General features: G+C 37.2%; 1 protein-coding gene across 6 annotated transcripts in view; it reads right to left on the reverse strand.

Moving 5' to 3' along the window:
• LNX2 (ligand of numb-protein X 2) overlaps nucleotides 1-9,380 on the reverse strand; it is an 83,488-nt gene that overhangs the window by 51,043 nt on the left and 23,065 nt on the right. For 4 of the 6 annotated variants that reach the window (XM_014548568.1, XM_014548566.1, XM_014548567.1 and 1 more), the window contains exon 2: nucleotides 6,483-6,575. The gene's annotated coding sequence lies outside the window, so the exon portion shown is untranslated. Of the gene's footprint in view, nucleotides 1-4,178; nucleotides 4,229-4,983; nucleotides 5,034-6,482; nucleotides 6,576-9,380 lie in introns of those variants that run through there. The other 2 variants (XM_014548565.1, XM_005877249.2) reach the window with 2 other exon arrangements.

Below are 9,380 nucleotides of genomic sequence, written 5' to 3' on the forward strand. Positions count from 1 at the left end.
GGAAAAAAGAGAAACAAATGTAATAATCTGAACAATAAAGATTTAATTAAAAAAGAAAAAGAATTCATTCAGTTGTATCTAAATTTCTTTACATGATAGGAACTCACCAGCCTGTGGAATTCTACCTGTGAATAAGTCCCTAAGACTAAAGGGTCCTATTTTGCGCATGCATGGGGTGGATGACAGAGAGAGATTCTGAGGGATGGACTGTGGTAGAGACAGGAAGCTAGTGGGATTGGCTAAGCCACTAGAGCAACGGTTCTCAACCTGTGGGTCGCGACCCCTTTGGCGGTCGAATGACCCTTTCACAGGGGTCGCCTAAGACCATCCTGCATATCAGATATTTACATTACGATTCATAACAGTAGCAACATTACAGTTATGAAGTAGCAACGAAAATAATTTTATGGTTGGGTCACAACATGAGGAACTATATTTAAAGGGCCAGAAGGTTGAGAACCACTGCACTAGAGAGTTCTGAGTCAAGAAATGATGTGCATATGTCTTTGTGTTAGGGAAGATCACTCTGGCAGAAGGTTTAGCATAGGTAAGGGGAGTGTCGTATGGCAATAATGAAGGAAGGCAAAACAGGAAGTGACTGCAATGGTCAAGATGAATTGTAATGAGAACTTCAACTATGGTACTGAGTAGGAATAATCAAAGGAGGGATGAATTTGAGCAACATTTTAAGATGTAGAAATTTTTTAAAAAGAGATGCATGATGGTAAGAGAAGAAGTTAGCATACCAAAACAGGCACGAACATAGCAAAGAAAAAAGACTTTAAGTGAACTTTCCTCATATTTCCCATCAAAATGTACCTATAATAATAAAAAAAGACTGATGACATTAAAAAAAATGCACCTGTATTCCCTATAATTCAAGATTTGTTTCTCCGTTATATACATAAGAATTTCCTGATATCTCCCAAATGCCAAAATTTAATACTCCATTTAACATTATACTCAGTCAAGAAGTAAAATGTCTTTCAAGATTTACAAAAAATTGTCCATCATTAGGAGGAGTTGAAGCCTCATGTCCTAACCTTCCACTTTAAACAACTAGGGCACTGGACTAACTGGGCTAGATAATCCATAAAGTTTCTTCCAGCTGAAACATTTCAGCGAAGTGGGGTGGAGGGAACATGGAGGAGGGGAGTCTCACCATTATTTAAAATAAAAAGACAATGGCCAATATCATAAATACACAGGGTAGCCAGAAAAGACTGAGAGGTAGGCAACTAAAATGAGAGCAAGTGAACACAACAAGCACATGCGGTAAAGACAAAATACTAGGGTTTTTGTTGTTAGACAAAAGGGGATAAAGGATAAGAGTGGTGTCAAAAAGAGATAAACGCTAGTCTAAACTAACAGGGATTTACTCATGAGGGTAATTTTGATGTCTAAAGGGAATAAATTAGAGGAGATAATTATAATAGCTAGTATTTATTTACTAGAGGCCCAATGCACGAAATTCATGCAAGAGTAGGGCTTCCTTTCCCCGGCTGCCAGGACCCGGGCTTCCTCCAACCGCTGGCAGGCACCCGAGACCCAGGCTACCCTCCGGTTGTCGGCAGGCACCCGGGACCCCGGATTCCCTCGCAGCCCCGGCTTTGTCTGGAAGGTCATCCGGAAGGATGTCTGGTCTAATTAGCATATTACACTTTTATTATTATAGATTGAGTTTTTACTATGTGTCAAGCAAAATATTAACTGAGATGGGGAATTAACAGATTTGTAGACAGTCCTTGGGTTACGTCGGACTCGACATATGTGGTTACATTGCCATCTCCCATTTATTTATAAAAAAAAAAAGTTCCATCATTTTGACATATTTATATATGTGCTTTATGTTTTTTATTATTTATTTACCTCAAGTAAAGGTCAGGAATTGTTATCTTTCTTTAAATTTTTTTTACTGTTTCACTTCCTTACTGCTGTATATGTGCTCCATGTGAGCGACATAGGTGCTTATGTAGGTGGGTTCCAACTTACAGCGAAAATCACGTTACGTCGCGCCGTAGGAACGGATCTCCGACGTAACCCGAGGACCTACTATACTCCTCATGATAACCCTGATTTTGATATTATCCCCATTTTTCAGATGAGGAAACTGAAAGAACATTAGGTAACTTGTTCAAGATCCCAAAGCTAGTAATTGATGGAACTATGATTCGAATCAGGCAATCTGATTCAAGAATTATACTTTTAAAAAATATATATGTATATACTTTTAAAAATATATATATATGTAGTTTTAAAGACTTAAGTCGCTAAACCAGAAAAATCGTAGAAGAAAACAGAGACAGTTAAAATTTCAGACATTTCTCATAGCAATATTTTTGTAGATATATTTCCTTAGGCAAGGGAAGCAAAGGAAAAAATAAACAAATGGGACTGCATGAAACTAAAAAGCTTCTGCATAGCAAGAGAAACCATCAATAAAATAAAAAGGGAACATATTTGCCAATGATAGATCTAATAAGGGGTTAAGTTCCAAAATATATAAAGAATGTATACTACTCAATACCAAGAAGACAAAAAACCCAATTAAAAAAAGGGCAAAGGACACTTCTACAAAGAGGACATACTGATGGCCAATGGTCATTTGAAAAAATGCTCAACATCAATAGTGATCAAAGAGATGAAAATTAAAACTACAATGAGATATCACCTCATGCCTGTCAGAATGGCTATCATCAATAAATCAACAAATAATAAGTGCCGGAGAGGATATGGAGAAAAGGGACCACTCGTGCACTGCTGGTGAGAATGCAGATTGGTGCAGCCACTGTGGAAAACAGTATGGAGTTTCCTCAGAAAATTAAAATATAACTGCCTTTTGACCCTGTGACCCCACTTCTGGGAATATATCCAAAGAACCAAAACAGTAATTCAAAAGAATATATGCACACCTATGTTCAGTGAAGATTTACAAAAGCCAAAATCTGGAAACAGCAAAAGTGTCCATCAGTAGATGAGAGGATAAAAAAACTGTGGCACATTTACATAATAGAATACTACTATTATTCTATTCTAAAAAAAAAAAAGGCAATCTTAACTTTTGCAATAGCATGGATGGACCTGGAAATTATTATGCTAAGTGAAATAAGCCAGTCAGAGAGAGACAAATACCATATAGAACCAGAGGCATGGGTACATGGAACAGACTGACAGCTGTCAGAAGGGAGAGGGGATTTGGGGACTGGATGAAAGAAGATGAAGAGATTAAGCAAACACATAGACACCAACAACAGTGTGGTGATAGCCAGAGGGAAAGGGGAGTGGGAGATAGGTGAAGGTGGGCAAAGAGGGGAAAATGGGGACAGAAAGAGACTTTGCTTGGACAGTGGGAGTACAATGCAGTGTGCAGATGATGTTTTATTGATTTGTACACTTGAAACCTGTATGTTTTTGTGAACCAATGTCACCCCAATAAATTTAATTTTTAAAAAAGGAAAAAAATATTAATTCACAAAGCACTATGGGCAACGTTAAGGATTTGGGTCTTTAGTCTATAAATTTAAAAAGTTATTAGAGGATTTTAAGAAGAATGGCAAGATGAGATCGATATTTCAAAACTTATTCTGAATATATCCTATATAATAAAGAGCTAATATGCTAATTAGACCGAACAGCAGAACGACTGTCTGGACAACTGTCTGGACAAAGCCGGGGCTGCGAGGGCCGACCGAGGCTGCGAGGGGCTGAGAGGGCCAAACCCCTTGCATGAATTTTGTGCATCGGGCCTTTATTTATAAAATGAGAATTAAGAGAAGTTTGAATGAATGGGGGAAGTCCAGTTAAAAGGCCATTACAGTAGTCCAAGAAGAAAAGATAACTTGAACTAGGACAGTGGTAGTGTACAAAAAGAGAGTTGAGATTTCAAAGGTTAAATAGATGGATTGAATATTGTGTGGGAAGTGAGGGTGAGAAAGACTCCCCAGGCTCTTGAGGCTTATAAAATAGTCAGTAGTGCTCTTCTCTAGGGATTGGTGCAAGAGGGATCAAGAGTTGGAGTTTGGACATATTGAATGTGATATGCCTGTCAGAGACATTTATCTAAATTAGGATACCCAAATCTGGTGACGAGACGACAGGTCTGGACTTGGAATGTATGTCTGGGAGCTATTAGTATAAGAAGACAACTGAGGATATGAAAAGTAAGTATGAGTGCTTACAGCTCTTTTTGAATTTGTCCAGCAGGTCTTCCGGCTTTTACCGGAAGGCCCTAAAAAAAAGGAAAGAAAAGTAGGTCATCTAGGGAGATAGTATAGAGTGAGAGAAGGGATAAGGACCAGTAAACATCAATACTTATCCATTTCAGGTTCTGAATTGTATTTTTGTAAAAATAAACATTCAATGTGGATTTTTAAATACAGCAAGAGTAACATATAATACATTCATCTTGATCTTAAACTTACCAACCTAAATCTTTTGCCAAAGAAACAGGATCAGAATGATTATCAGGCAGATAAGGATCAAAGAGATTCCTAAATTATAATTATAAGATTGAGATAATATAAGAGATGCAAATGTAAAACTATTTTTTGGGGGGATTCTTCCTTCATAGCTTGATAAAACAAAATACATACTGATTGTTTCAAAAGTACCATAACATTTCCAAAATCAAACCCAAGATCATCTCCACCAAAACGTGGTCCTCCTGCAGTGAATGGCATCACTAGCACTCCCCATATAGGCACATAAGCCAGAAACTCAAGTAATTTTTGATACTGCCCTCCTGCTCACCTTCCATATCTAATCTATTACGAAGTCCTACCAATTTTCCTCTGCACAATTTTGTTCTGACTTAACTCTTGAACTTTTTTTTTTTTCTTACAACAGTCCTCATGACTTCACTTTTCCACTCCACAGATTTTCTATTGGTTCCTTGAAAGGGTCAAGCTATCTGTTTTGACTCAAGACCTAGCTATTAGTATAAGAAGACAACTGAGGATATGAAAAGTAAGTATGAGTGCTTACAGCTCTTTTTGAATTTGTCCAGCAGGTCTTCCGGCTTTTACCGGAAGGCCCTAAAAAAAAGGAAAGAAAAGTAGGTCATCTAGGGAGATAGTATAGAGTGAGAGAAGGGATAAGGACCAGTAAACATCAATACTTATCCATTTCAGGTTCTGAATTGTATTTTTGTAAAAATAAACATTCAATGTGGATTTTTAAATACAGCAAGAGTAACATATAATACATTCATCTTGATCTTAAACTTACCAACCTAAATCTTTTGCCAAAGAAACAGGATCAGAATGATTATCAGGCAGATAAGGATCAAAGAGATTCCTAAATTATAATTATAAGATTGAGATAATATAAGAGATGCAAATGTAAAACTATTTTTTGGGGGGATTCTTCCTTCATAGCTTGATAAAACAAAATACATACTGATTGTTTCAAAAGTACCATAACATTTCCAAAATCAAACCCAAGATCATCTCCACCAAAACGTGGTCCTCCTGCAGTGAATGGCATCACTAGCACTCCCCATATAGGCACATAAGCCAGAAACTCAAGTAATTTTTGATACTGCCCTCCTGCTCACCTTCCATATCTAATCTATTACGAAGTCCTACCAATTTTCCTCTGCACAATTTTGTTCTGACTTAACTCTTGAACTTTTTTTTTTTTCTTACAACAGTCCTCATGACTTCACTTTTCCACTCCACAGATTTTCTATTGGTTCCTTGAAAGGGTCAAGCTATCTGTTTTGACTCAAGACCTTTGCAAATATTCCATCTGCCTGGAATATTCTTTCCCACTACCCTCTCCTAGGTAACTTTTCCCTCATCTTTCAAATTCTGATTTCTTAAACATAACAAAACAAAAACCTTCCATGCTAGCACTCAAGACTAGGACAGGTCCCTTCTTATATGGTCTTATAACATCTATGTCTTTCCCTCGTAGTACTTACCACAACAATTATTTACTTACATGATTACTCAATATCTGTCTTCTCTACTAGATTGGAATCTCTGTAAGTGCCGGACCTGTGCTCTGCTCAACATTATAGACTTAGCACCAAGCACACTGCCTAGCAAGTATGAAATGATAGATAATAGTTTTAAGTAAATCCTTAATTCTAAATTACTAATAAAGTACTCAGCATATCTAAAGGAGAGAAAGAATTTAGGCTGGGTCTCTGACTCCAAGCCTTGAGTACATGAGCCCTATATCATAAAGACTGCCTCTCTAGGTTGAGACAGGAGGGTCTGGTTGACAGGAGAGAAAAAAAGGAGGGATCAAGGGTCTAGATCAGCACTGTCTAAAGGAAATATAATGTGCAGGATCTAGAAACCACATTAAGAAAAGAAAAAAAAACAGGTAATATTCATTTTAATAACATATTTTATTTAATCAAATGTATCCAAAATTATTATCATATCACCATGTAATCAATATTTTAAAATTACTAATGGGGTATCTCACATTGTAATTAAAGTCTTTGAAATCAGTGTGTATTTTATACTTACAAAACATCTCAGTTGGGATGAGCCACATGTTAAATTCTCAAGAACCACAGAAGACCAGTGGCTACTGGACAGCACAAATATGGGCATTTATATCTATATGAGGAAAAAAAGTATATTTAATAGGAGTAAGATAGTCTTTTCCTTCGAAGAACTTACAATCTAACCATCAGATACAACTATTATACAAGCAAAGTGTATGTGACAGGGACATACCAACCAGTCTGTAGAATCACTCAGGAAATAAAGAAGCCCTTAAGCAATGCTACTGATAGATACATACAGGTGAGCACCGTTGTGGAAGATCCTTTCTGGAAATGATAGAAAGCCTGACTAAAACTGGCTTAAGTAAAAAGCCAGATGGTTGTGACTGGACTTAGGATTCTTTCACCCAACTCTGCTTCCTCTGGATTGGGCTCATGTTCAGGCTGTACCTGGCAGCCAGTTTCCAGCAATTTTAGGGTCACAAAGTCATAGCCCTTAGTCAGCTTCCACATTATGCCAACAAGAGCCCCAGAATGACACCTTCCTATCTCTGATGGTCATGTACTCATCCTGAACCAATCACTGTAGCCAGGGACATGTGATGCTTTAATGGGCTAGACCTGGGTTACTTGAGTCAATGCCCCCATAAGCACATAGACTAAAGTAGAGAAAAAGTGGATCCCAAAAGAAGGGAATTAGGAGCTGGAAGTAAGGTGAGTGGATGCTATGCACACATACTCAAAAAGTCTACTACTTTAACTTCTTCTCATTCCCAAGCACCACTCTAAATGTTAATCATTAGCACATTGCTCATTTTTAGCAGCCTATTGATCCACTATCTTTAGGGAGGAATCGATAGATGTCCTTGGTCCTAAGTGTCCATTCAGGATCGATCATGCATGCGGACTATTTTCATCTAAGCATATTACCTTACTGCTTTACTTCCTCCTCAAACAAACTGATTCTTAAAATTCATTTCCAGAGATTTAACTATTCTCTCCTAACTCTATTTATCCACTATTACTATATGCCAGACACTATGGCACTAATTGCTCTACAAGCATTACTTAACTTAATCTCTTCAACAAACCCTATGAAGTAGTTACCATCACCATTTTATACATAAGGAAAATGAGGGTCTGAGGGATTAAAACAAGTAGGCTGAAAGCGACTAAAATGGGAGTCAAACTCTGGTCCATCTAGTTTCAAAGTCCATGTTTGGTGGTCCTGAAACTGATAAAATTTTACCATTCCCTTCCTCTTCCCCATCAATAAAGAAACAAAAAGACATTATTATAAGCAATATGCAATACAATCCCAGAGAAACCACATGATTTTTAACAATTTTTCTGAAAGCATTGCCATTCTGTCCTACTCTTTGTAAAAACAAAAACAAAAAAAGTAAAACTGTGATGATAGCCGCAAAGAAAGGCAACTGTACTAATGAGCTAGAATGAAATTTCTCTGCAATCGGACTCTTCAAATAAGGCTATGATCTAATATAATAAGAGCAATATGCAAATTAGCTGGGACTCTGTAATGTCACAACTGATCTACAAGCGGCGGAGAGCTATAGGAGGGCGGTGCAGCCAGCTACGACCAGCAGAGAGCTACCAGTGGCAGTGGGCGGGGTGGCCAGCTGAGGCAAGCGGCAGCAAGCTACCATGCGCAGGGCTACTAGTTTAGTATAATTAACAGTAAAGATAAATTCTCAGACAGCCAGAAGTTCACATATGAAATTAGGAAAAAGATCACTGCAGCAAAGAGAAACAAAATAGAGTTTGTAAGAATACATCATGCACAAACAATTCCATTATAAATTAATATTTTTCCAATAATTTATTTTATTTTTTCAAAGCTTAGCATTTTACAGCAAATGCTTGTATTTCACAAGCCTACCATTAACATTTTATATACTTGCTTTATCACAGATCTACCCATTTTTCTAGCCATTTTGTTTTTTTAGGCACTACAAAGTACATTTTTGCACAAGTCAGTACACTTCTCTTTAAATATTATAGCATGTATATTATTAACTAAAGTTCAATATTTGTTTACATTTTTCTTAAGTGTGTATTCACTGAGTTTTTGACAAATGCATATACCTATGTATCTCTATTAAGATATAGAACATAACCATCACTCCAGAAAGTTCCCTTACCTCCCCTCTAATCAATATTCTGATTTTTTTCCATCATAGATTACTTTTGTCAATTCTAGAATATCATATTCATGAAAACAACAAGTATGAGCTCTTTTGGTTAAGGCGTCTTTTACTTAGCATGCTTTGAGATTCATCCATGCTGTGATATATACAAGTAGTCTGTTTCTTTCCATTGCTCAGCAATATCCCATTGTATCCTGTTTCTTACTGATGGACAACTGGGCTGTTTTCAGCGTTTGAGAATTATGAATAAAAGCTTATATAAACATTCTTTCAATAAACATATGTTATCATTTCTCTTAAGTGAATATCTAAGAGTAGGAAGGTTGGGCCACAGGTTAGGTATATACTTAACTTTTTTTTTTTAACTGCCAGACCTTTCCCAATGTGGTTGTACCATTTGATGTTTCCACCAAGAATATCTGACTTCTGGTGGCTTTGTATCCTTGCCAACATTTAATGTTGCCAGCCTTTTAAATCTTAGTCATTATATGTAATCACTTAACATTTTAATTACTTGTGAGTTGCAACTATTTATAAGAAGATTATTATAGCTCAAGAACAACTGTGTTACATAAAATATAGGGCATTAAGGAAAACTACAATATTATAAATACACTAGTGGCCCAGTGCACGAAATTTGTGCATGGGGAAGGGGGGGTGTCCCTCTGCCCGGCCTGCACCCTCTCCAATCTGGGATCCCTCTCGCAATCTGGGACCGCTGGCTCCTAACCACTCACCTGCCTGCCTGT

Source organism: Myotis brandtii, unplaced genomic scaffold (genome assembly GCF_000412655.1).
Source record: "Myotis brandtii unplaced genomic scaffold, ASM41265v1 scaffold513, whole genome shotgun sequence".
In the NCBI taxonomy this organism is placed as follows: Eukaryota; Metazoa; Chordata; class Mammalia; order Chiroptera; family Vespertilionidae; genus Myotis; species Myotis brandtii.